Raw genomic sequence first — 27,214 nt, forward strand, 5'->3', positions numbered from 1 at the left:
CATGAAAAGTCTTTCCTGGTGATAGAAGCCAAGGTAGTAAAAACCTTGAAATGCTAGGTCATAATTTGCAAGCACGAATGGAAAAAAAAAAAGCTATTTATTCATGTAAAAACTTGTAAATTGTGCTTATAAAAAGAAGGTTTTGTAACACATTTTAAAAATCAGAGGTTTCACACAAAAAAATTGATACCCTGAGTTCATCCCTTTAAGGTGTATTCTTCCATCATATTAGACATGATAATGGAAGGGACATTATGCAAACAAGACAAAACAAAGCAAAATATATAATTTTCCTTTTATGTACCCTGTTTTCAGAAACCAAGTAGTTCATGTACATCTGAAATTTTCCTTCAAAATCAATTTATTTCAGTTGAAGTATTTTTCTATGAAGAAATACATAGTTTTTGATAGTAACTGTGTTGCCTTAACTTACTGACAAATTAATGTGAATATATTTACAAACTGTTTTTCAGCATGAAAGCCGTAAGGGAACAAGCCCATTTAAAATAATGGAGGCATGAAAAGATCGTTAGAGAGCTTCACTGTCCTGCGTCATTCAGCAGGTGCTATCTCTCTGAGATTTCAGCTCAGATAGACGTTACACAGCAAAAGCCTGAGAGCACGGATGGTGTGCCAATATATAATCCTCAAGCAAAGACGGCGTCGAGGGCAGAGCAATACCCAAGGAGGACTGAGTCAGCCAGACCTACGTTCAGACCTATTGCATACTTCTTACAACATCTGAGCATATTTGGTTAATTTGTTGCATTTCCAAACATAGATTAATGCAGCAAATAGTAACAACACTTAGCATTGTCAAGATCTATCTAACTGAAGCTCATAGTCTGGCAGGAAAAAAAATATGATTTAAATGATGGAGTATAGTTGTGATGACTATTATGGCAGAGGAATGTAGAATATTCCGATTGAGGATATGACAGGAACTAACAGAGGCAGTGCCCTGACTGTAAAATGTGTTTAATAGATGTATACACCCACTTCCCAGTGTCATATAAGGATTAAATGAAGTAATGTATGTAATGCACAGTATTTCAGCACCTTTCACTTGGTAAACACTTGACAAATTTCCAAATATAGAACAGATACATTATCAGGGATGTGAGAATCAGATTTAGGTAGCAAACTTGAAATCATCAGTTAATGAATAACACTTATGATATGAGGGTGGTTATCTCAATTTGGTAGAGATTTCTGCAGTTCAGTGAAGACTTCCGGTGCCATCACCACTTGCAGAGTTCCAACAGCCTTAACAAGGGAGGCTTCTCATTACATGCCTTCATTGAGGCACTTGTCAAAGTTAGTATTCATAGAAAATCACTTAAATGATTAATAGGAGAATGTAGGATCAATGAGGGAAAAGTTGAGAGGACAGAATATAAAGAATGACTGTAGTTTACAGTAGCTTAGATTTTGTTGTAATATATAAAGCAACTTCAAAATCTCAGTGACTTAAAATAAGAAAGATTTCATTAAGCTACATATCTATTAAGATTTGGCCATGGCTCTGCTCCGTATCTTCAACCTGGGGCCTAAACCGAAGGGAGAAAACATAAGCTGTTGAGAGTTAGACCCAGAGATGAGACATAGCCTCTCCCTTCATATTTCATACCTAAGGCAATTCATATGGTCAAGTGTCCTTTCAAATAGAATATAAGATTCTCTCCAAGGGAGAGGAAAAGAATAAGTATAAATGAGAATATTCTCTACCGTGAAATGATGAAATAGAATTTTCAGGAAACAAACTAACCAAATCCAAATTTTTTTCATGAAGTTCAGAATGTGCCTTAATATTATTTCTTCATAATTCTGTTGGTTAGTATTTCTTTATGATTTTAAAGGCGTTCAGAAAAAAAAAATAAAACAAATCTCATGCTGGTCTGGACCCACAGAGTGCAAACATTGCATATGGCACCAGAATTGTTGCTTAATGTTTGGTGTATTGGGGAGATTACTAATTGGCACTGGGCATAATGGATACACATGACCTTGAGAAAATATTGTGAGTTTATTTGCAGAAGGTATAAGAAATATTTTCCCATTGATTTCCTATTATTATCTCTTCAAATCAGTAAGGATAAATTATAATCTTATAAATAAACTGAGATTTAAGAACTAGTATATAACACTGTCATATTGAATTCATTTGAGACTATCTACTATAAGACTGTGGGATAAATATATTTAACTGAAATTTAAATTATTTAAAAAAGATAATATAAAGAGACATAATAAAGATACAATAAAAGTATTAACTAGAAAAGGTGTATTTCAAGAGATGTCAATCAAAGTAATTTTCCATATTAAATAAAATAAAACTTTCAATACATTTAGTAATGCTATGTTTTCAAAGGATCAGGAAGCTTAAGCTAATTAGTAAAACCTAATAATAAATTATTTCTAATTCTGCAGTATATGTAATTACTCACTTACTGAAATAGGAATTTCTGCACATTCTTTGACTTCCTCATTTTCATCATTTCCCATGTCTGTTTTTTCTCTCCTGGCTGAGTCCACCTCAGGAGGATGTGTCAGGTGTTCAGAGAGCCAAGGGATGAACATTATTCAGTACTCTAGGATACGTATTTTGTCTGAACTTAATTTTGTCTAAGATGATTTTAAGTCTTTGAAAATTTACTCAGCCATGTGTATCTGAGTTCTGTATCTCAATCCCAATTCTGTACTTGAATGAATCTCTAAAAATCCCTGAGCCTCAATTTGCTAGTTTAAAAAATGATTAAGATAATTAAAGCTAGGACAAATGTTAACAGGATGTTTTGAGAGTTACTCTAGAAGTATTATTCAGTAAGCACCTGGCAAGTGATAGGTCTTTGTGAAGGAAAAGTTTAGCAGAAGACCTTCAATCCATTCTCTTCTTTGAGAGAGTCTTTCTAGGAAGGACAGGGATGTTCTATAAATATGCTGATGACAGATCCCTGGCAAACCCTTCTCATCTATGGAATGCCTTAGCAGCAGTTACCTAGTTTGCCTAGATTGCTTGGAGTAAATAAACCTGAATCTATGGCTTTGTGGCACATGACTCCCTGCAAAATGTTAAGTAAGTTACAGAACTCCATATGAAATAATACTCTTTTGATAAGCTATAACAACATATTTTTACTGAACATAGGCCCACTGCTCCCCTTTCTTTAAATCAATAAGGGAAGAGGCAATGTTGATTGAAAGGAAAGTTGCTTTTAATTAGAATGCCAGCAATCTGGGGAGATGGTGGACTCAGTGTCTCCCAAAAACCATCTCTAAGATTTTGCTCAGCCCCAAAAGTTTAAAAGGAAAATGGGGAGTAATTTCAGTTAATCATTTAGATGGTGAGTGGGAGGGGTCAGGGTGATCACCATCCCCTACTGAAGGCAAGCTTGTCAATTCCTTGTGAGTTTTTCCTTAGATGCTGTCCTACTCAAACAGTTCCTGAGGTTAACAAGGGGGAAGCTAGGGAAGAGATGTGGTCATCTATTAATTACTTATTCTCCATTTCTTCTTCTTTGATCTAGGAAAGAACCAACATGTTAGACAAGGTATCAAAAGAAAGGCATGAGGGTGACTGGTTTAAGGTTAGTGGCAAGAAGAAGTAGCCTCCTGCAGAGAGATCTTTCCTGCCAAAAAACTGCTTACACTATGTCAGCTAGAAATTTCATATTTTAGTCTGAGCCAGAGTACACTGTAATCTGCAAGCAAGCTATAGGGAGACATATTGGGGATCCTAGACTATGTTGTGTTTTGTATGCACCTATAAAATACTTGTCTTTAACTGTATTAACAAAGCTTGATCTTAGTTTTATATCTGATTCTTGTGAGGCTTATTTCACAATCTGTTTCTCTGTGTTATATCAATATTTACAAAATACTAATTATTCTACTCCACAACTGCTGTGACCATTAAGTAAAAAAGTGTTGAATTTTGTGCTCTAAAATATAGGAGTTATGTGAATTGTTCTAATTTCTTTCTCAATTCAATTTTCTACATAATTTTAGGACAGAAAAATAAATGTTGGAAAAGCCATTCAGGGGACGATGAGCCAGCAATATATAGCAGAAAGTCTTTATCTTCAGTCAATAAATAAGGAAAAACAAAGAGCAGAAATGTTCAGATTTTTACGTCGGGCAAAAGATATATTGAGACAGGAAAGAAGGGGACAGGGAAAAGCCATTCAAAAAGTGCCACAGCAGTTAACACAGGTGGTGGAAAATTCAACTCCCAACAGGCCTTGAGGCCCAAGGTGGTGGGAGATGTGATTTCCAGTAGACCCTGAGCTTCCTTATTTGCTCATTGTAATATATTAACATGGTAAGTGGCTCTCCCACAGGCACCAGGACAGTTCTGAGACTAACAATAAGAGGTCAAAAAGTTGGTGGTGGCCCAGTTACTGGGAATCCCTGCCTCTCCCCCAAAGTACTTGGAATAATCCTCCCAGTGGTTAGCCTATGAAGTTACACGGTCCATGAACACTAACCGCCCCTGCCCCTCATGGCTGCTTTCCCTTCTTAGCGAGACGGCCCGCACTCTGTCCACGGAGTGTGCATCTACTTTCACTTTAAACTGAGCACCTTACCCCCACATCTCATGGCCTTTCTCTTGCCTTCTGAAACAGCCTGTGCTCTGTCTATGTCGTCTGTATCTCTCTGAATAAATCTACTTTTACTCACTATGGCTCACTCTTGAATTCCTTCCTGCGTGAAGCCAAGGACCCACACTTGGCGGGGTATGTCCCAGGGGTTCAGCTGAGACCTGGGACACAGCCATCCTCTCACCCCACATACTTTTCTCCTGTATCAATATCACATAAGATTTTGTCATTTCATTTGTTTCTGTTCCTTTAAATATGTTTATAAATTAAAAGAGGGGAGAAAATGTTCTAAATTAAAATTAACCCCTTTATGAATAATGGATGTTTTGGCAGAATCAAAGTTATAAAAATAAACATCTTTATTCATATTTACTGACAGGGTTTCTATAAGATACTCATAAAGCATATGCTGTTGATATACAAAATATTACCTGAGAAGAACAATATTTAAATTTCTACTTTGCCAATAGAATAAATTATTAACTATTCAAACTGTTTATTTCAGGGAGCTTACTACTATTATTAAAAATCCAACTCCTATCATTTCTTGGCCTTTTGGCTAAGATCAAGTGTAAAAATCACACTCCTGTTAATGTTAATATTTTTGATTTATCCAAAACATATGTTAGCTGAACTATGAATGAAAAGATACTTAAGCAATTGCACATTCAGTAAAATAAGTAGTAAAATTGGTTGTTTTTATATCAAGCTAAGATCCAATCAACCAAAAAACCAGCTTAGCCTGCCATTCTATAATAGTATAAAACAATACACAATATGTCTTATTATATGATTAAGTTTTGTAATAACTTGAGAAGTTGCATATGTTACATTTTAAGGATACAAACTTGTACCTAGAAATACTACAAACTAGATGCATGGAAAAATAATGAAATACAAGAAAATGTTTAAAATGCTTCTTTAGTTTATTATTTTCTGTAATTAAAAAAAAATATGACTTAAAAAGATTAAAACCATCGCGGGTCAGGGGAATAGCTCTGTGGTAGAAGGCATGCTTAGCACGCACAAGGTCCTGGGTTCAATCCCCAGTCACTCCATTAAAAAATTAAAAAGAAATAAAAAATAAATTTTAAAAGATTAAAACCATCTACATTGAATACGTGCTAGCACGTACAAAGAGTTAACAAGCATATGCTAATACATAAAATGTGAAGTATGCAAGGTCGTTATGCCAGCAGTTTTAGAATATCCAGGGTTTGTTATCTGGCATGTTATTTGCTGATCCCTGACATCTTCTGCTTCTCATTTCTTGCCCATATTATAAAAAAATTTCCCAGGGGCATATATTTAAATGGAGGAAGCACTGACTTTTGCCTTCAAAGTAGGATCAAGGAGTTAATGGTAAAGAAAGATGGACAGGCTCACAAAACATCTTAGATTAATAGCAGTTTTCATTTAACCCAAGTATGGTTTTCCTGCAAACCCAAATCTTGACCTAAGGCAATTTGATGTGCCAACCACCTGTTAAACATAAACTGAGACATATTAAAAATTTTAAGAGTTTGAGAAAAAATTGATTGAAAGAGGGCACTGCCAGTAGGAAGTGGTTAGAAGGTCGGTATGTTTAGGAGTCCAGGAGACACTTTTACAGAGAAAAGACTGAAGCAAAGGAATGTATTGATTGGCAAAGTTCCAAGCCTACTTGTCTGCTGTTGGTTGACGTTAGGTTTTGATTTGGTTCCCTTGAAGCATTTACATGCTTAGATGTTGGTTTGCTTGCCTAGGCTGCCAGGGCATTAGACCCATCTCAGTCTAATGGCCTCCTTGTTTAATGAATTTAACACACTTCATGCCAGATTCTCGTTCCAAACGCCCTAAGTGTTCTCATGAAGACAGCTTTCTTCCTAAAGTGGCAAATGCTTTGCGAAGTACAGAGGGAAAACTTTAAAAGTATCTTTTGTATTGTTCTGTTTCATTCCTTAGAACTGGAGCTACTCTTGTAACATGTTTGTCTCCCCAGACTTCTCTCAGATGCTTTCTCCTCCCTCATGTTTACAATCTCTCACCCTTTATACATGCAGAGTAGTAACCTCCTCTCTCCCTCCTTGTCTTTCTGAAGAAAGGTTTGGTTTACTGTTCTGCCCAGAAGACTTTCTTACCATGCAGACAGGAGTGGAATAAGTTACATAGAACAAGGGTGAACTAGGGGTTAGCATCCTTATAATTTAATTACAAATATGAAATGTATAATAATTTGTTTTGTGCTAAGGGAAAAAAATCACAGAAATCATTCCCAAACCTAACTCAGTATGATTTTACCTTGACTTTTGTAATTGATCCTGCCTATTCACTTTGGTTTAGTAGAAACCTGAATTTAAGACCACTTTAATAAGGTAATAAGACATTTATTATTTCTCTTATTAAAACTCTTATTTTGTCACTGCTTTGAATTCATTATATTCAGTTTTATCTTTTATAAACTTTCAAAACTAGTTTACATGAAGTTGGAATAAAGATAAAGCAAATTAATAAAAGCACAAAGGAAAAAAGATAATAAATTAAGGAGTTTTTAAATATATGGAATAAATAATATCTGACGTTAAAGTATGTACAATACACTCCAAATGATTCAAAATTCAAATATCAATCACAAAATACTTAGAAGAGCAGCCCTTTGTGTTAGAACCACAGACCTCTAAAGAATCTCTTGAAAGCTCTAATATTCTCCTTAGAAAAAGCATAATGAAATTTACACATCATTCTTAAAAAAACCCCACAAATATCCAGGTATAGCTTCAATTGTGGCTCATAGATTAGCAATTAAGATCCTCAGAAGTGAATGAAGATGTAGGTAAATATCTGATATTGGGGTGGCAAGGGACAATAATATTGAAATGTGTCTCATTAAAAAGCACAGAGCTGGCTACATCTAGCTCTGTGTATCATTTACATGCATCCATATGCACAGTAAGATTAGAAGAGCTGCAAGATTCAGTGTAGTGAACAAAACAATAAATGAATAAATCAGGGGCAATTTGGCCCTCTCCAATACAAACACTGTGAATTTACCAGGCACAGGGGTTGTGTCACCATCTTTTTACTATTTCAGAAATTCCAGCTTGTTCTTTTTACTACTTACATCAAGTAGCCTTTAAGGGACACTTGTCATTAAATAATATCTAATATTAAGAAAAAGCAAACGTCTTTAGTTGGCAGTATGCAGTAGTCATAAAATCTGTATAATATGTTGTTTGAAATTTCCACTCGATTTTCCAAGGAATAAAGCATTGATATTACATATATTCTCTATGTGACAAGGAGAAACTGTTTCATTTCCCATTTATCAAATAAGGGGAATAAATAATGTCGCTATGTTGACTCTTAATCCTCTCCCCCACATCATTCTTTACAGTAGAAGGGGCATCATAACGTTTCTACTCTCCCATGAAACTAATACATTGAAAATAAAGTATTACATTTCATCCAGAGCTACCATTTTTCAGTCAGTGTACTTAATAGAGTCTAGTATATTTGTATAAAAAAGCATAATGTATAAAAAATAACCAAGCTAGAAGAACAGCTTTCTCTTCTATTTACTTTATTGCTTGAATTCAATGATGTCGTATGGCTTCATCTACTTTAGAGAATACACTTAGCAAATACAGGGCCAATTTAGCATTTTCCCACTTCACATCTAGTGCAATATTTAAGAAGATTTCATCTAATTGAACACATGTTGGAACGAATTTCATAAAAGTGTTTTTGTGAATGCTTCGATGGCTAGATGGGAGACGAGCTAGACAGGCAGTGAAGTGAGCGTCATTCTGGTTGGGCTCTCCAGGCTGAGAAGTCATTTGCAAGATGTTTTGACTGCTGAGGATGTCAGCCATAATCCGTCTTAGCGATCGAAGGAGGCTGCAAATGGCTGAGGTAATGTTCAAACTCACTGAAAGATGACTAGTCATAATAGGAAGTAATGGGTCTCCCTGCTTGCCTGCAGAGAATTTGGAGACTATTTAGGTCACCAATGGCAAATTTCTACTTTATTTGAGGACTGAGGTCACTGTAGTTATGAAATGCAGTCATCACCCTCCAGATCTGTGTCTCTCTACCTTACACACCTTAGCTTTGGGGAAGAACACATAGTCTGTAGAAGCCCACTAAATACAAACTGTCTTGATTCTTAGTAAAAATACAAAAATGATAGGCCTATGTATGCATGCTTTCCCATATATCTTTTAACATCAAAGTTGTGTTACTCCTTTAGTGCTTTATTCAGATTTCTTGTTTAATCAGATCATTCCCTGGAAGCAATAAAAAGCAGTATGTCCACCTTTGAAGGTGTAACAGGGAAAAAACAATGGAGTCTGTCTGCTTCATTAGTATGGAAATGGCAAAGGCCATTCAGAATATAAATAAGTAAGTGAAACACTTAATTTTATTAAGTTCAAGCATTTAAACCCCTACATCTGGACTTGAGTGAAAATGTTTCATAGAAGAGACAGCAATGATTTCAGAATATTACAAAGTTTTGTGTGTGTGTTTTGTAGAGAAGTGATTCTTAAAAATTTCAGTGTGTTCTCTCAAACATTTTAAACTTTTTGTCTGCAAACATTTTAAGTTAACTTACAGAGAAAGATGTAACATTCAGAATTAATTCAGTAAGTGCACCTTGCATAAGTACTTGGTGTCAGATACTGTACTGAGAATTGCAGATACAAGGTAATATCTGATCCTGGACAAGAAGCAGGTCACAGCATGGCCATGGAGTGATTCTCAGCTCTCAGCTGCAGTTTGAGGAGTGATGAATACATATTAATAATCTTATACTATAGAAAACTTTTGGGGTTAGTCACCAGAACACTCTAAGTAGTTTGCATTCACTTACGCACTTAGGAAATTACTTGAGACAGACAGGGTGGGATATGGAGGTGGGTGGCAGGTGGAGGGGAAAGCGCTAAGTGGTTCCTTATTTTTTCCTCTGCTTCTTTTTCCTCTGAACTGTCTCAATAATCACAGACTCAAGTCATTCTATCTACTGTACCCTTGTCTATAAAAGGACAGAGGGAGCTTTTCTAAAGGAAAGATAACGCAGAAGCACACATTAATAAAAGCTCTTCCAAGAATGACGGGGATCTTCATCAATCTATCTTGGCCTGAGAGATCGTATGTTAATGAAACTCAGTAGTAAACATTTTAGTTTGAAAAATTCAGTGTCATTGTTTCCATTTTGTAGTGTCAAAGCCAGTTCAATAATAGTATGTATAAGTCTTACAAGTAAAACTTGCCTAAGGTTCTACTCTCTACAAACTGGAAGGTAATGGGCACATTTTCTCTACTGCTGAACAGCCATGACAAGTCACTAGAATTCCTTCTCACATGAGAATGACTTAACAATGATCTCCTTTAATTTGATGCTATTAAATGTAGACATTCCTCAAAATTTGTGACACTTAGTTTCCTAAATGAATGCAAGATATTTTTTCTCTATACATTTATAATTCTTTGGGCATTTCAGATTTTTTTTTTTTCTGTTGGAGGACGTGGCAGAGATTGAATTGAGGAAAGAGGACTTCTTTTCTTTGTCTTACTGTATTTATATTTTGGGAGAAGGAGAGGGGGACACTGTGTCTCCAACTGTATGTTATATAGAAATTACAAGCTGTGAAACTTGACGTAATTCAGCTGAAACTCTAGCCAAGCAATCTTATCTGTAAAATGGGCTAGAAAACCAAAACTCACAGAGTTAATCGATAACAGTGATTGTGAAAGAACTTTGCAAACTACAGTGTTACTCAAAATGAGACTTTTCTTTCCTCCCTACTGGCTTTATTGATCTCGGAGAAAAAAAGTAGTTAAGAACTGTGAGCCTGTTGTCTAATCAGGTACATGCCTTTGAACAATAAATGCAGGAAAGAGTTGGTAGTGCAGCAAGGTATACCAGAAGGAACTGAATTCTGATGTCCTGGAGACCTGATTTCAAATTGTCTTTTGACTGTTGACTAGTTATGTGTCTCTGACAATTAATCTCATACACTTGAACTCTACTAACTCTAAGAGTTCATTCACTTGTAAAACTAGGATAATAATAAACTCCACTAAGTTTCTGAGATGGTTAGCTAATGAATAGAGTACCCCATTGTATATACTCAGCTGTTTGGGTTTGCAGTATGAGCACAATATTTTGATATTTTAAACAATGAGTATGAAAGTGTGGTCAGATGAAGAATTTAAATCTAGTACAATGGTTTGACAACCAATTTTGCTTTTTTAATCTTGCCTTCAAATTAATCAAACAAAAAATGGCATCAGCCACTTTAAACAGCAGGCCTATTACAGGAAATGCTTATTAATGGAATTCGAATTTCTCAGAAAAAATCTATATGTGTATTTCAAAAGAAATCATACTCCTTCAAGTTTATACTTTAACTTTCCTTTTTTTCCATTTGAAGGTTCAGCAACATATCAAGTTGAATATGAATGTTGACAACTGCATTTTTACAAATACAATATTTCTACCCAAGAAGAAAGGAGAGAGGAATCAGTTTTAGAATTTAATTATTGCTGTGGGACACAGAAAGACATTTCTGTGGCTGTGGGATTCCATGATGAGTCATTGCAGGAGCTGGTTGAAAAATAATACGTGAACATCCTAAGCAGGAGGAGTGGTTTTAGGGAAGAAAATATCAAAGAATGACCTAAATATTTCACTTCAGGGCTTCTTTTTTACCACTTCTAAGATCTGAGCACACAAAAAGTAAAGAAATTCATGATAAAACAAATCAAAGCAGAGTTCTTTTTTAATGTTAACACTTTATGCAGTATTTACTAGAAAAAATGAACATTTCTATAAAAATCAATTAATCCTTAAGATCAGTTATTTTGGTGTGAGCTCTCTGCTATTACAATTAAACAAAAGCTGTATTTCTTTCCTCTTTCCTCAGACAATAAAGTAAATGCACAGTTTGGGCAATATTAACATTGCTTATGGAAAATTACACATGATTAACTAGTAAAATGGGTTTGTAAAAAGGACCATGTGGAAAATCAAATTATTTGCATTTTCCAAGGGAATGTTTACTCATTTCTAATTTTAAAAAAGATTTCTTGAAGCTCTATTCTGGGAAACTCTGTTCTCTTTCTTGCTCACTCTGTATTCTGTGCCTATGTTGAAAATACAGCTTTCTTGATATTCTGGTCTACTTTCCGTCCATAATTCTACACCTTTCTTCTTCTTCCCCTGTATCTGTAATTATGTGTCATGGTCTCTTTCTCTAGTAGTTCTTTGACTACTGTATTTCTGAAGTATAAATATATCCAATGATTATACCATCATTCTCTTCTCATCTGTCTTAATTATAGAAGTACTATGTTTCTCAATTATACAAATTATTATAATTTTATAGTTGTACTTTCAATTCAGAAAAATTTCAAGAATTTTACAAGAATATATCCATTACTTTGCCTTATATTTAGCAAAACCATTATTTCTATAAAGTCAGTATTTTGGTAATCTTGGTGGTTTAGTAATTTTGTAGTTGATTTTTCAGGAAAAGAGCTACATTTTTAAAAGTTTGAGTTATCTTGTTCCTTAGTCATTCAGTTCATTATTTTGTTTTCTTATCATGAAATCCTTCCTTCTATTCTCTTCTACTGTCTGCCTTCTAATATAAATTACATGCTTAGATTATTAATTTTCAGGCTTTTTAAAACTACATATAATTCTGTAAATGCCATAAATACTATGTCTCCCAAGTTTTGGTATAAACATACCAACTGTTACCTTGATCTTCTGGATTAATATAATTTAATGTGATTTTCCTGCAGGCAGATCTGTAGGGTGGACATGGGGAATCCATGTGCTTCAACAGCCGCTAAGCTATTATGACGGATAGTGAAGATTAAGAAATAATGCTAAAAACTATTGCCAAATACTTTTAGTTAGTGCTTATACTAATTTATACTCCCTCAAGCAGCACGTAAAAGTTTCGGTTGCCTCATTTATGATTTTCTATCTTTTTATTACTCTCAAGAGCATGCAGTAGTATCAGGTTGTGGTTTTAATTTGCACGTCTCTAAAGATGAATGAAACTGACAATGTTTCATATGTTTATTGGACATTTGGAAATCTTTTATGAAGCATCTGTTCAAGTATTTCATTTTTTTCCTGTTGGATTATCTCTTTGTTTTTGTTGATTTGTACTTCTTGATATAGTCTGGATGAGCCCCTTGAAGGATATTTGTATTATGAATATTTTCAGAAGATGTCTTTCCTGTGCTCTTATGGTATCTTTTCTTAGATGTGAGTTAATTAACTTTAATAAGTTTATTTTAAATTAAGAAAAATAAATAATGCTAGATATTAGCAAACATTAGCTAAAAGTTTACCATTTGTCAGTAATTAACATTGTGACCATTCCCTAAGTGATTTTAACATTGCTGAGATTTAGTGTCTTCACCTGCAAAACGAGGTCTTTGGGTTGGGAGTCTCAGTCTTATCAAGTCTAGAGTGTAAGCGTCTGTCCCAACATAAGACAGAAAATTCAATACGGGATAACTCAAGGAAGGGTCATTTTTGAAAGCTATGTAGGAAGGTGTAAGTATAGAGGAATGATAAATTGGTACTAGTTGATCTGTTGCCTCATCTGGGCTTAAAGGGGGCAAATAATCAGCCACTCTGAACAGAGCAATGCTATTTGGTAACATTAGGGCTATTTTGCTGCCAAGAAGGTAAAAATAATAAGAAATCTAGAGATCATCTCCTGTGATATAAACCAAATAGAAAACTTCTGGGGCAAAAAGAGTGCTGAAGAATGGAGAGTGCATCTGAGGGACACACCATGGATGTGCTGTGGGGCTGATCTGTGTACTAATATTTTATTTACATATTTTCCATGCAAATATTGAAAACTCTGTGTCTATAGTTCTGTCTTTTTTAATTCTGTCTTTAACTTGGCATTAATTTCACAATATCTTATAGGGATTTCTAAAGGTTTCTGCCATGCAGATGGTACATTTTCAGAAATGACATTGATCTTTCTGTCCATAGTAATTGTTCGGTGTAACTGCTCTCCTTTTCTGAAATATGATCTTTATAGAAATGGCAAATTAGTCAATAAAAATATTGTTATTAATAAACAGTAGGATTTACATTCAGGTAAAGGACGAGTTAAAATTGTGAACCTAGTTCTCCAATTGAAACAATTATAGTATTCCAGAGAAACAGTTAAACATATTTTAGGTCAAGGTTTGTCATTATATTCACTGCTATTTTTAAACCATTGGAAGTTCCAGGAGCTTAAATATTCATTATGATTTGTAGTTTGCTCAGTTCATTGGTGTCAAGGTACTAAAAAGAAAACCTTTATTAATAGTTAAAATTCTCTAAGGTTCTATTTTGTGTCTGAAAATTGGGAAATGGGAATCCAGGAACAAAACTAATTGATTTGAGAGACTACAGTCAGGGTAACAATCTATAGGAGAAAGCTCTCAAGAATTGACTTATCACCTGTTGGCTACCACATAAAATCTTAAGTATTTTATATTTGAAAAGAAGATCCCTAATAGGAATACACGGTATTTTCTGAAAGCCCATCTTGAATATTCTGACTCTAATGTAGAACGTTTAGGAAGCTGAAAGAAAGGAGTGAAGTCGGCTTTTTCCAGACAACCATAAGTTATCAGAAAGCTGGGTGCTTTTCAGGGAAAACAGAAAAAGAAAGTATAGAGTCTTTTTGGGTGGTAAATTATCGCTTTATATAAAAATTACTAAATGTGGAACTTTCCTTCAGAAATATTTTCTCCTTTAAAATGTAAATTTTTTCTAAGTCATGAACTTTTTGTTTCTTAATCCTTACTTCATATCTGAGATTAGTAGTATGACTGAACATAATTCACCTTTATATTTTTTGTAAATCAGGCAAAGCTTATTTGATAAGCAGTATTTAAATTTTGATAAATTTTATGTATAGATATTTTACTTATACTGTCCAATAATGTTATCATATCTAAAAAATCATATGTAATTCTGTGCTTCTGTAACCAATCCTTATTTGGCAAAACATATATACATACATATATACACACACACACATATATATATAATGAACATATGTTTTATGTGTGTATAAAACATACATACACAAGTGGCAGGTAGAAACTAACAAAGCAGTAAGTATCATTAGGCTGTTTGCTAACCCTGATAACATACAGCAATCCCAGAAAATCTAAGAGAATTAGAAATTAAGATTTTTCTACAATAAAGTTGGAATGTGGGACCTTTATTTGGTTACTTTTTTAATGATCCCCAAATGCTACACAATGATAAATATGTACTTGGGAAAAAAAACTCTGTCCCAAATAATTTTGTGATACATTATACGGAGATACTGGGAGGCATGTTTAAAAGATTATACAAAGACAAAAAATTGAATCACACCTACAACTTAAGGAAAGAGCAGTAAGAACTCTAAGAGTGATGTTCCTCCACTATACACGTGCGCATTTGCTTATAATTTTAAGATTGTACTTTCATTACTGCATTGAGGGTGATTAGTTAACATGCCTTTTCTAGTAGGTTGAATATAAATCTATAAATCTATGCTCAAGGGCTTTCCATTTTATTTTATTTTATTTTTGTATTTTTTGCTAAAAACATTCACTTATTAAATGTTAATATATGTGACACGTACATAATTTTGGTAAGCTCATTTTTACTTTTCTTCATTTTTTAAGTGTTCAAACCTAATAGGACACTCCAATATTATCTAACTCTGCTTACTCATATAAGTATTTAACATTTTTTATTATTGCTGCAATTTCAATCTTGAATTTTCAATTATGAATTCTCAAATCCTCATAATTCCACATGCAAATCAAGCAACTGGAGTCAAATATAATAATTATTCTCTAATATTGGCTATTAACTTGAGATGCATTAGCTAAACTGAAGTTTATAAAGATGCACATGTCATTTATTATCAAGTAAAGTTTAATTATTTAACTATTAACTCTTTCACAAAATTACTATGTCTGTTTTGCATATCCTCAACAGTTACATTTTGCTTGCACACTGTTGAAAAGCAATTTTTATGGAGTGCTATACCCTTGTACCAACTTTTCTTCAGGACTTTCTTTTCAAAGACGTGTGTGTGTGGGTTTGTGTGTGTGTGTGTGTGTGGTGCACGCCTGCTGTATTGATCTCCTGCAATTATATTGGTTTGAAAGATAAAGGGAATTTTCTATTAGAGGTGAAGATGCATCTATTAATCTTAAAGTTATCCTATCTCTGCACATCCTTTTCATTAAACCATTAACCCTTAAGAGAAAAGATGATAAAATATTAGGTACATATTCAAGGTGAAATGGTTAAGATCATCTTCTGCCTGACCTGCCTGAGTGAGTATCTTCTGCCTGTCTCCTTTATACCTGGCTTTGTAATATCTCCCCTAGTAGGAGTGAAAAGAGATATGGTATTTTCAGGTATGCAGGTTATGAACAGGTAAGAACATTTTGCTTTGCATCTTCTGTTTGCTAGAACATAAGAATAAAGTTTCTGTAGAATCTTGGATGTAAGAAATGTGTGCCCTTGGAACCAATGAGTGAGGAAAGAAAAGACAGACCTAATGAATATTCCTAATTGGTTTTCATTGTCACTCCCCCCAACATGCAGAATAATAGCTTATGGAGGTAAGGTCTGAGTGCCAAGGATGTTTCAGTTTAAATGGTCACACTGATGCAAGATGAGGAGGTATGCAAAGAAATAATGTTACCCTCTAGAACAAGTACACCTATACGTGCACCTGCTTTGAATCTGTAGTAAGACACCCCAAGGAGGTGAGAGTCTCAGTCTGTGTAAAAGTCAGTGACCAGGAGCGGGCAGAGGGGAAGGGTGCTTCCGGGTTCACAGAAGCACTTAAGATTGCACATCAGTTCAAGTCAAGATTAAAATAGGAAAAAGGAAGTTTTTTAAACCCTGTGTTATTTCCCATCTCTGCTTCCTTGGGCTCCTCTGCTTGCTGTCACTAGACCCAGGGAGACTGCTGCACCTTCAGCCTGTGATTTGACCAAAGGTTCATAACCAGGTTTCAGTTACTGAAGAAGAATATCAAACAAATAATCTGAAGTTATTTTCATTTTTAGAAAAAAAAAACTTTCTACATATTTTAAAATTATGGTTTCTGTTTGCTATTCTCTTTCCCAAACAAGCAGTGACCTTTGTCCCAGAGAGAGCTGTTAAACACATGTTTTTATTTGCAGCTGATACAGAGGCCAGTTTGCTGTATCTCACACTTGCCAGGAACACCGTCTGACCTCAGCCTTTGCACCTGCTGCTCACTGTCTCCGGAATGATCTTTCTCAAGATATTTGCTTCGTTCATTGCCTTATATAAAACCCTCCATGTTTTGTATTCAGCAAAGTCTAAATGTGTTGTTTTATTTATTTCTGTCTCCCTTTAACAGATTATAAATTTCAGGAAATCGAGATTTTTTGTATTTTTATGTTCAAGACTTTGTCCAGAACAAGTTTTGACACATATTGGTAGATAATAATTAAACAATGGTTAATAAATAAATAATGAATGAATAATTTGCATTAAAATTCAATATCCCAATCTTTGATTATAGCAATATGTCTTGTCATCCTTTTTCTCTTTCCATTCTCATTGCTCTTTGATTTTGTAGAGATTTCAGACTCCCAACAACAAATTTTCACTAGGGCTCAAATATGCCTTGCTATCGTTAAAACTATCTGCTTGACCATTTAGACCATTTTTTTCCATCATATCCTCATTTCCTTCCTATCTATGCCCATTTTCTGTGCCAACTCTGCAAATTCCAACCCTATAAATGAGCTTAGAATTAGATGGGTAAGTGCCCTTGGACCAAAATCCACATTATACATGTAGACAAATCATGATCAAGGAAAAGGAATAAGAAAGAAAGGGGAAGGCTGACTATTGGCAGGAACCCTACCCTGCCCCCCGACACATACCCATGTAGAATTCTCTTTAGAAAGGTGAGAGTGGGGTGTGGAAATGGTGTTTGCTAGGAACATGGTAGAATGTCTAAAGTGCATGAAATTATCTGTATCCCCACCCTATCCATTCTAATGTGCTCTTGGGGATGGGTACAGAGTGATCTATTTAGTCCCTCACCATTAACTGTCCAGGTCTCTGTTCCTGATTGTCTCCTGAGTAGCTGATTAAAACAAGCATTGGCATTTGAGGCTTAATAACAGCTTGGTAATGGTTAAATTTTCCTCACACTGAAGAGATTTCAGAGCACTACCTGAGGGAGGGTCAACAGAAAAAATGAGGAACTTCCCGGCTGTGAACAACTTGCACCTTTCTAGTTAAAAGAAATTGTAGGGAAAAAAATGACAGTTTTACAGACCACTACCCCCCCAAAAATCCTAAATTATACATTTCTATCTAAAAGTACATGGACTATATAAATGTAAAAGACTTTCTTGCTATTCTCCCCCCACCCCCCACATTCCTTCTCATCCTGTGGAACTCAGTCACAAATAATTGAATTAATTAGAATTCTTGGTGAATGACATTTTCATATCATTTATCTTATTTTATTTAAATAATAATACAATTCTATTTGAGATGTATTCCTTCAATGCTTATGATGTATGAGGCACAATTCTAAGTGTTTCACAAATACTGTATCATTAAGTCTTTAAAATAATACAGAAGGAAGATACTCCTATACTTACATTTTTAGAATGGAATCCACTTTAGCGAGATGAATGAACTGCAGGAGGATGTCTAGCTAATTAGCATAAGCACCAGGGCTTGAACCCAGGGAATGAGGCTCCTGAGCATAATTTTTAAAGTACATTGCTTCTGAAGGATGGTATTTTAAATGGCCATATTATCTAAAAACTAAACTTATGCATGCCTTTATTTTTACTCCATCATCTTCTCTCTTCTCAACAGTAACCATTATGCAGAATTTCGTTTTTTATTTTTAACCTCTTTTTAAAACAGATGTATATTCACACTTGGATCTCAGATTTCCAGGGTCTGAACATTACGTCCGACATAATCTTTTCATTGTCTAAGCTACTTAATTTGCAGTACTTTGCTAAGGAAGCCTAGTAAATGAATACTGAGATATGGCAATAGTGAATATCTGTTGCTTTTGTTTCTATGTCTTTATCTGCTTATCTCTATCTATCTATGTATATTTCTATCTACCCATCTGTCATTTATCTATCCTATTTATTTGACAAATTATAATGCCCTGGTTACTCTGTTGTTAATTTTATAATGCCAAGTGAATCTAATGAACCATTGTGTTCTACTGTCAATGTCACAGATTTTTTAAATTAAAGCTTATTAATTGTTTTTCTTAAACAAATTATTTGTTTTGGAATTAAACTGAACATATGCTTTAGAAAGTTATATAATTCTACTGTTGTTAATTTTTATTCTTTATAAATAAGCTCAATTTTTTCCCCTCTTCTCATAAATCAAAGCTGTTCTGTTGTTTGGAAGCATTTTCCTTCATATGATCAGTGATTTTAAAAAGCAATTTCTATCATTTGAACTGGTGGATGTGTAGTAAACTGTCCTTTAATAGTTATAGTATTTCCAAATTAAGCAGAAGCTTTTGTCATTTGGGAATGGTGAAGATGACTGTAACTGGCATGATGATCTTTGACTATTAGTAATATTTGAGAGAGGGAAAGGCAGGAAAAAGGAAGGTCCATCCAGGACGATTGATACTAACTCCTCAAATTAACTTTTTCTTCTCCAAAGCCTGTCCACTGTGTTTGCATTCTTTCAGTCAACCAGGAAGTATGGTTTGTTATACAGAAGCCAAAAAGGGGTGTGAACATAATGGATAGCGCCCTAATTTCTGGATCAAATGGGCTACTATCAAGTCCTGGTTCCAGTGCTCATTTCTTTTGAGGCCTAGAGCAAGTTATTAACATTTCTATACCTCATTTTCTTCAAATTTAGGATGTGGGGTGATGATTAAACTACTGCTTACTTCATACATTGATTGTGGCAAATCTACATCTTAGTGTTTAGCACTTAGAAAAGTGCCTGGAACCAAGTACCTACCATATAAATACTATGGAATTTCAGAAATGTTCTGGAGTTTGGAACATAGAATTGGTTCCTGACTCTTTATAATTCCACTGTCTTTTCCCCCAAATCACCTCTGGGACTCTAACCCATCAATGGGAAGCCCAGCCTCACTGCTGAGGATTTTGGAGCATCCTTCATTTCTGGAACCGTAGATTTGGACTAAATCTGTCACCGGCGGTTTCCTGGCATGCTTATTAAAATAGGTACCTATATTCACTGCCTCTATGTATTTATCAATATGGACTAAAATGTATTTTCCATGCCCATTCTTCCTCTATATTAATGTCATCAAAGTATCAAAGTTTTCTCTTAGTGCTTGACATTGTTGGTCATCCACCCTCAGTACACAGTCTGCCAATGGCTTCTATAATGCTATTTTACCATGGGTGGTGGCCTTACCTGGATGCTAATGTGTATTTTGTCAACCACAACTTAAATATTGGTATGTCTATGGATTCTATCTTAGTCCAAGTTTCATATTAATCCATATACTTCCTTTGGGTTATTTAATGGCCTTAGCTGTTAATGATTTCTATCTGCTTCCTAATTCATATCTCTCTCATGAGCACTAACCTAGAATCTAGTTGCTAAATAGATGTAGTTATAATCCACAGACTCCTTAAATTGAACTGTTCAGAGCAGAACTCATAGAATTTCCCCACAGACCTAAACTTTTTCATGTCATTCTATTTCAGAAAACTGTAAAAAATACCAATCTAGTTGAAAAGGGTAGACTCCAAGAAATGAAACTTGATTCTTCACATCATACTCATTTCTGCTACACACCTAATTTTTCATATGGCAAGGAAATAATTTTGAGTTCTATTTATAAAATAAATTCCCTACAAATATTCTTTTATTTTTCCATGTACAAGTAACAGTGAGGAAGTCAGGATCCTATGTATTTCCCTAACTGCTTAGATTTATAGCTAAATTTAAAGACCCACACAAACAATAACAACAACAAATGTGAAAGAAAATGTAGTTGCCTCAAACTTTTTGTGTAAATCAGTTTAATGTAATTAATCAGCTTTACTTCTGGATACTAGTACATGATATTTCAGATTTTTGTCATCATGTCTGTAATGAAATTATAAAGTTAATCTACATTTGAAGACTAAAAGGAGGAAAGTAAGTACTTCAAAACAAAAATTTGCTGCTAAAAATATTAATTTCTTGTTAATTTAAAAAGAGCTTTTAAAGAAACTATTAATACACGTTTTAAGAACTACGTGTTGTAGCACACAACTACACATGTGTCTGCCAGTGTTTAAAATGCTTCTTAGTGTTATAGATTATATTAAATCTCCTTTAATATTTGGATTATATCATTATGTCTTAAGGGATTTTCAGTGACCATTTCTCACTAATTTACTCTTTAAATATCCAAACTAAATGAATTTCTAGGCATATTTTTTATTATTCATGAAAGTTGTAGATGGAGTCTAAATATCTGCATAAACAAGTTAAAAGGTTTTTTGTTTTTTAGGAAAAAAATCCACTGTTATTATTCTCTGGATGTTACAACTATAGTGCTTGTATTGTAATTGACATACTTCTTGAAGAAGCAATACGTAAAAATTTACATACAGAGTAACAGTATTTTTGGTTTGTAATTCTAGGCATTATTTTTTTAGACTTATCCATGTTTACTGCTGGTCATGGAAAAAAAAGTCATGAACCATAAATAACAGAACAGCATTTAGACTCTGAAATTAGTTCTTTAGTTCCACCAAGTCAAAGGCTTGCCTGATGACATTTTATCTGTTTTCCCTCCACCTTGTGCATTTCAGTCTGCTCCAAATTGGTATTGTTACTCTGTTATCTGATGTATAGGATATGCATTTACCGTAATCTTGGGGACATGCATACAGCCTCTCTCCTGTGTTGGATTTGGGTTTCTGTGTCTCATACTTGTCAATCTTGGTTTGCTTTCTTGTTTTGATGGAGACTAATTTCCAGTTACTTCTTAAGAGAGGCTACATGCAGGCAGTTTTTCAGAACTTGAATATTTGATGATGTCTTTAACTTATCCTGACACTTGTTTGGATGTTTGGTATAAAATTCTAGGTTATAAAATATGCTTCTGCAGAACTTTCAAGCCATTGTTCCAATGATTCCTTGCTTCCAGTGTTATTACTAATAATCCCAAAGTTAAAATAATTTACAACTCCTTATACATACACTCTTTTTTTATTTTCCCAATATCTGTCTTTTAATTTGTGCATTTTTTATCATTTATATTTAATTTAATTATTGATATATTAATACTTAAGTCTGCCATTTAACTTTTTATATTCTTTTTTCTTTTTACTTTATGGTTTATCTCTTTACATCTATTTTCCCTGAGGAGGACCTACAAAATTCTCTGATCTTCTCTTTTTTTTTTTTCCTCTAGTGTTCTGGATTCACAAGAGGTTCTATTTAATCAGTGTTCTAGGCACAGGGCACAAGGTGGGTCCTTTCTTTCTGCTACCTTTTTACTTTTAATATTGGAAAGTTGTCTTGAATTATTTCATTGATAATTTTCTTTATTCTTTTTCCCCCTACTTTTATTTCTGGAATTACAGAGGTTTGGGGAAAATAATTTCTGGAAATAGGATTTATTTGATTTATTCTCTAAGCTGCCTTTTTTTTTTTTTTTTTTTTTTTTTTGCTTAACTGGGTGTTTAAATCAGTTAAAACAGATCAGTTAAATAGATCCATTACTTTTCAGTTTTCAAAGGATACTGTTGTCCTGTTTTTCTCCTTTTCTCATAGTGCTCTCATTTCAGAAAGCTTTATATCTTTTTCTTTTGGTAGACATATTGTTACTTTTCTTGTCAAGTGTAGCTCTATGTATATTCACTTCAGCAGCTTATGAGATAAGAAATACATTTTAAAACTTTAAAAAATAGAACTGCTGGGCTTGTTTTTTTACATATTTCTTCACATTATATTTTTCGGTTTGATATTTGGCACTCAATTTTATTTACCACACAGGAAACCATTTGTGTTAAAGAAAGGATTGTTTTTAATATAAATTTCCAGTATTTCATGAAACATTGTCCATTTTCCAATATTTCATGACTACATATTCAGCCAATAATTAAAGTGATGAAGTACAAGTTAGTTTTCCTTTATAGTTCTTAATGATACATTATTTTTCCACTTAGATTATTTTTCTAAAATTTTTATCATCAAAAGCGTAGGAACCATATGATGTAGTTATTTTGGGTAACAAAATCTTTTATCTGGATGGAAAAGCTATAGAATAAAAGAATAAGATGAACAAGAATATCTTCACTGTAGAAATTTTCAAGACAGAAAGGCAGAGAGTTGATCACATGGGGAAAAAAGATCTAGAGAGATAATATGACTTGTCAGAACTCACTTAGCTGGGTGGTTGCAAGCTCCTGTAATAAAACCCATGTAACCCTAGTGCCACATCATCATAGTTACGTATTTTTTTTTCTGAGCTTTATACCCCTTACATTCAAGAAGAATTAGATCTGTAGTACATTCTGTGGTCTTATTAGAGGTGCTTTTATTTTAACTTGGTAATTTTTAGCCCATTGTAGCTTACTAATCAAAAAAAAAAAGAAAGAAATAAAAAGAGCTAATAGGATTAAAGTCAATGTTATTGATCTTCAGGATTTCTGCATCATGGCTTAATATAAATGCAACTAACATAACACAACTTGAGGGAGGGGCAAAGTAATGTTTCCATGAAAGAAAAATATCATAATTGGTATTTTATAATTGAAATCAAAGTTATGTGATAGATAAAGAAAACATGTTCAAATGATTAAGGATTTTTTTTTAATGAAAAGATCCAGTATTCCTCAGGTATAGCATGAATTGTTAATCAAAGGATCATATCTAGTTAAACAACCACATTAGGGCTATTTATGTTGAAAATGGAAAAAAATCTCATTTTCACATTGTTAATTACTTTGAAAACATATTTTAATATCCTTTTTCTCATACAGACAAAATTAATCTGTAAGTAAAGTACAGTAGTGTAATTATCCCTGTTGACAGTGGGTAGGGATCTAAGATTTAGGAAAGTGAAGTAATTTGACCATTAACATAACTCTAATCACCAGGGCCTGGACTAAATAATAAATAATATGATTTAAGTTTCCTGCTCTTTATAACAATCCCTTTTGAGTAATATTTGTATAAATTATATAAAAAATAAAAATAGCGTGTGCATGTGATGGGATAAAAATGTTATTTTTAACTATAAGTGAGGATGCTCTTCCCTCCTTATATCCTAAACCAAATTTTATATGGGATTAACAGGACTAGACACTGTCCACTTTAAAAAGCAATGTCTTGTTTAAAAGGTTATATTTTTCTGGTTTCAGTAGGTCATATTCCAAACATGACAATTGAATCAATCCACTCTCATGATTCTCCTGTCTTTTGTTTAACGTGTATTTGTGAAAAGTTCTCCTGCTGTTGACTAATGAACCTGAATCTAACGTGAGGCCATGGTATCTTTTGTGTATTCCAGGCCTCAGATGAAAATCTTCTAGACTTGCAATATATTGTTTCTAAAAATAAACTAGAGAATATAATTTTTATTTAAAAAATACAATGTAAAGATGCAAGTATATGAAATGTCCTTGCTGAAAAATTTGCTTTATTGAATCATAATAAATAGGCAAGCCTTTTACATTTCTGAAGTCTGTTTTATGAAGGCACCATTTATTGGTGACTTAGAGAGCTGTAATTAGATGATAACTATGTCTCCCTGTGGACCTGAATGATTGTTGACTGTTAAGAGTCTAAACTTGCCATCCGCAGGGACTTCCTATTTTACCTCTAACTGAGGGAGAGGTAGGCAAGAGACTATGTACATTTCAAAGTTGTTCTTGGCTGCCTGGATGATAACTCGTCTTGATTTTGACTTACAGAAAACTGCTTCTTTTTCCAAGCATTCTTCCATTTTGTGTATTTATGAAAAGGTAGAAAATATGAAAACATAAATTCAAAACCTGGCTTTTCTCCTGACCTATCTGAACCATCAGTTGCTTTGCCTGTACATGAAGGTCATATTCTTTACTTATAATACATTTTTGAAATCATCATCAGGTCCAAATATTTAATACAAGCATGCTTTGCAAGCCTTAAAATACTCTGAAACACAAAACAATAATAGTCATAATAATGTAGTTTTAAAAATGTGCCAATGATTTTCTTCAGGACTTAAAAAAAATCCCACAGGCCTAAGGAAAACCAGTCTTCAAAATAAGTATAATAGTAGACTTTCAGGCATAACAGAAACAGAAGCCCCAGAATTTGGCCTAAAGTAAACGACTGCTGATTATAGAGTACTGGGAAATGCATCTTCATGAAATCCCAACCAATGTGCAACTTGTTACTAAATCTCCTTATGTAAGCTGCCTTCATGATTGTTTCATAAACTTGTTCTCTTAAGATTGTGTTGTTCGAAGTTTGGAGATATATTTAACACTATGCTTTGGTTCCTAGAGAGACAAATTATGAGAAAAATGAAAGAAAAGTCACAAAAATACACCAAAAATGCCAGTTGACAAAGGTTATCTACTGTGGCTTCTCACTGTAGTTTATGAAAACTCCTCTGAGCCTCTTCTGCAATAACCAACTTCTGTCCACTACAGTGACTGATCATTAGGGAATGGCAGAGATGCTGTCACATGGTGCAAGCTAGGAATAATATGTTTGGTGCCAAGGTGATCCATGATGGTGGGTTTTGTTACCTACCTATCCAATTGTACACTAGATGGACAAGTGCAGCAGTTACAAACATAGAAGGGCAAGGTGACATTTCCGAGGATCTTTGTCTGCATCTGAATCATGGCAAAAGTAAAGCCATCCAGTCTTCCATGGTCTAACGTAGGTACTGACACAGAGTGAAAGGAATTTATAATGATGACAATCTAGAATAATGGAGGGAGAGAGTCTGGTATCAACTGAGACACCAAGACCAGATACAGGGGTAGGGACCCTGATTTATCCACATATTCTTTCTTTTCTAAGTTTACCCAGAAAAAGAGAGCAATGTGGATCCTGGAAGAGTTGTTGCCAGATGGATGACTTTATTATATGCAGCAAGTGGACCCTAAATCAGCCATTGGTAGAATACTGTTCAAGCTGTATTTGTTACTGAGTCCAAGCTCATACTGCTTGGGCAGGACTGGCCAATAAATTGAGACATGAGTAGTTGGGGTAATAAATAGTGACTTTATCTGGAAAGTCAGTAGCCTGAGAAGATGGTGGGCTAGTGTCCCAAAGAAGCATCTTACCCAAGTTATCCCAGTTAGAATTTGGGCTTCCTTCATATCAAAAGGGGAGACAGTGTGGCTGTTTGTTGCAAACTTCTTGGTGTCAGAATCCTTTGTTATTTCAGCTGTCCATGCGGGTCAGATCATGATGTTCCTATAAACCTCCAATAAGACAAATATTATTCTCTGATCTGCAACTTTTTATCTCTGTATGAATAGAAAAGTGCTGTATCTTTAAGGTGAGAACCTTGAGAATGGGCTATCCTGTATATTTCAGACAATGGGCAACATTCCTAACCTGTAGCAGAAACAACAGAATTTAAAGATTAAAATAAAAGAAACAGACCCAATATGGAATCAGATTTGTTCTTCCCTGTTCCATATTTTTCCACACAGATCCCACCTAAGGACAGAAGCGTTTCTCCCAGCTGTCCAAAAGTTACGTTTTATGTTTCACAACTGGGTCCTTATGCTAAAATTGCCCTGCACAGCCTCACTTAAAATAAATCCTCTCCCCAGAAACAGCCCACACTCAACAACCAATCGTCTGTTTTACTCCCTCATAGGTCCTATTGCCCAGAGCATTCTAATTTCCTTTAGGCAAATCACTGTCTCAGAGACCGTTTCCCAGGAGTACAAACTATGGCAAACTGCTTTCCAAAAAAAATGCTTGTGGAGCATATTTGGCATGAATACATCTCAAAGTTAGAAATAAATCTCTCTTTCCCCTGCACACATACCAAAAATGATATTCACCATCCTTAGAATTAGACTCCAAAAATCTCTAAACAGTGAAAGTCTCCCTGAATAGTTATAACCTCATTCTATAACTAAGGGCTTGGTTATGCCTTACCGTTTGCTATATCTGCATCCTTATATGTACTTTTATCTGTCTTCTTGTTTAGTCAATTTATACTTGTCTATTAAGTATCAGCTACACTTTCATCTCTTTAAAGTCTATACTTTTTATTGACTTAGATATCTTGTGTGTACTGAAAAATATTCTGAATACTTCTGTAAAAGCATGTTAAACATCATGGTGCTAACAGATACAGTTGCTACCCTAGTGTGATGTACATTCCTTAAGGCCAGGCACCAAATCAGAGAGAGAGAGAAATAATTATATGGTTGTGGGCTCTGGAATTTAAATGTCTTTCGCTGTTGTGAGGAATAAGAGATTTATTGGCATAAATCTAAATTCATGTGAAATAAATCTATACCTCCAAGACCTAGCTCAGTGCTTCCCAAACAAGTGATTATTTGTTGAACAAATAAATAAGTGAATGACT

At 34.3% G+C, this 27,214-nt stretch overlaps 1 long non-coding RNA gene across 1 annotated transcript in view; it reads left to right on the forward strand.

Moving 5' to 3' along the window:
• The window catches only part of LOC135322249 (uncharacterized), a 253,071-nt gene extending 230,769 nt beyond the window's left edge, over positions 1-22,302 (forward strand). Inside the window, exon 3 of the long non-coding RNA XR_010382600.1 lies at positions 22,070-22,302. This is a non-coding gene — a long non-coding RNA (uncharacterized LOC135322249). The remainder of the gene's footprint in view (positions 1-22,069) is intronic.
• The last annotated feature ends 4,912 nt before the right edge of the window (positions 22,303-27,214 follow it).

The sequence above is a fragment of the Camelus dromedarius genome, chromosome 10 (genome assembly GCF_036321535.1).
Source record: "Camelus dromedarius isolate mCamDro1 chromosome 10, mCamDro1.pat, whole genome shotgun sequence".
Classification (NCBI taxonomy): Eukaryota; Metazoa; Chordata; class Mammalia; order Artiodactyla; family Camelidae; genus Camelus; species Camelus dromedarius.